Below are 2,236 nucleotides of genomic sequence, written 5' to 3' on the forward strand. Positions count from 1 at the left end.
GTTAGTTAAATAAATACATTAGAGCTAAATGATGTGATTCTTTTGTTTTATTTATTTGTTTTAAATAAATAAATAAACCCTGGCCAGTTTTATTAAAGAAAAAAAAAATTGCATGATTTACTTTTCAGCAGTCTATTCTGGTATGTTTCTAATGATACCGGAATCACCTGGATCAGCGATAGCCAGTGCGCAGACTCTGTAGTGTTTCCCGCACGCTGTGCTCAGTTTAGGATTATTGCCACTGCACTGATGATGGACTTAGAACTCTAGCTCAGATTTGCTCAAGGCCGGGCAGTTGTTCCCGAGGATGCCCAGCTTCTCTTTGACTGGCCCGATCATCTTCAGAGTCTGCTTGTAGTCCAGCATTTATTTTCCACTTTCCATCACAATTTGGATCCGCGAGTTGATCGACTCCAGCGATTTTTCGTCTTCTTTGCGGCCACAATCGACCTGACTTAGGTGTGCTACCGGTCCGCGACCCAGAGCAGCTGCCAAGATGGCCGGGGGCGCAGAAAGGCGATGCGCTTCATTAAGTAAGTAGTTTTTGCTTCGTTAATATTTTTATGTAGTGACTTATTTTTTCTACCCAGTTCTTAAACTTCAGTGAATTAAATAATCATACAATGAGAACAGCCCTTATGCTTTTTTTGGAATAATGTTATCTAAATTCTTACATTTGAAACTATTTCGTGTGCCTTGACACAGGAATGCTCTTGCTTGAGTATAGGTTTTTTTCTTTTTCTTTTATTTGCATTCAAATAGCTTTGCAAAATCTGGGGTAAGAAACCAGGTGTTTCTTAGATCATCTGTTCTTTGTAGCTAGCCCATTGTATCATTTAAAATACCTTGTAAGATTTTGTGTCATCCCTGAAACTCAGTAATTTCACCATAAATTTCATGGCCTGGTTAGTTAAAATAATAATCTTGTATTAGATTGATCAATACCTTTAAATTCTTACTTTCTCCTTTTTATGTTTTTTAAGTAAGTTGGATTTTCTTAAAGTATTTGTTGAGTCATTTGATCTATTTGACCTCCATAATTTCCTACAGTGGAACTAGCACCATTCATGTTTTTTAAAAATATTTTTCGTCTAACACTCTTCTTCTCTTTTATGAATTCCGTCTATTTATGTCTTCTTTTCTCTGACTTATTTAATTGAGTCACAGAGATCACCAATTTTATCCTCAGGAGGGAATTTATTTTGGTTTCACCCACTATCTTTTAAAATAAAAAGTTCATTCTTTTTCCCGGATATTATTGTAATCTCTTCATTCTCTTTTGTTGCTGTTGTTGTTGAAATTATCTTTTGACAATGTGCAATTCTTTACTAGGCATCTGTTCTTGATATGTAACTTGGAATTTTTCCCTAAGTTACTGAGGTGTGTGCCTGGGTGTGTGTGCGTGCATTTAGTTGCAATGATCTTAACATATATTATCTATATGAAAAAAAATGTAGGCTTTATCAAGCAGTAGAAACATAAGTCTAAGTGTCGTTATTTTAAGGGTCTTCAAGTTGATTCCAACTGATGGTATCCTGTATAGGACTTCGAAGCTGTAACTATTTACAAGAGTGAAAGCCTCACCTTTCTCCTGTGCAGGGGCTGATGGGCTCAAACCACCAACCTTGTGGTTAGTAGTCCAGTGTAGATCTGCAGAATGACAGCACTCCCAAACAGGCAAAAACAAATAAATTGGCAAAATTTTATTCCTTTCCTTCAGTCCCAGGAAAACATTGTGCTCCCTGTTTGACCAAAGTGCATGTGTCATCTCCACCAAACACAGAAGGAAGTGACCATCAACCAGTGTTGATTTACCATAGGTCCTTTAGATCAATAGGTCAGACACACACTCACAGATAACCCAGGTAATAAACAAGGCCTCCATTTTGGATCATTCATAGAATTCTGTGTATCTGAATTCCTTAGGGATATTCCTCATCATCTGAGATCTCCAGAAAATGAAACCTTCTGTGCTGAGAGTCTCTCACTTTTCACTTGGCACCTTATCAAAGATACCATACAGTATTAGCAAAACCCAAGATTCCCCAGTTCAGTTCATGCATTGTGAGTTTTTGAATTACTCCAGAAATGCAATGGGAAGATTAAGAACATCAAGGATATGCTTCAAAGGGGGCATAATATCATCCTTAATTACTATTGTTGTTGTTGTTGTTAGGTGCCATCAAGCCATCAAGACTCATAGTGACCTTATGCACAATAGAACAAAACACTGCCC

General features: G+C 37.3%; 1 pseudogene; it reads right to left on the reverse strand.

Annotated features, from left to right (window-relative positions):
• Window positions 1-117: 117 nt before the first annotated feature.
• LOC102832557 overlaps window positions 118-2,236 on the reverse strand; it is a 61,547-nt pseudogene continuing 59,428 nt past the window's right edge.

The sequence above is a fragment of the Chrysochloris asiatica genome, unplaced genomic scaffold, assembly GCF_000296735.1.
Source record: "Chrysochloris asiatica unplaced genomic scaffold, ChrAsi1.0 scaffold00008, whole genome shotgun sequence".
NCBI classification, from domain to species: domain Eukaryota; kingdom Metazoa; phylum Chordata; class Mammalia; order Afrosoricida; family Chrysochloridae; genus Chrysochloris; species Chrysochloris asiatica.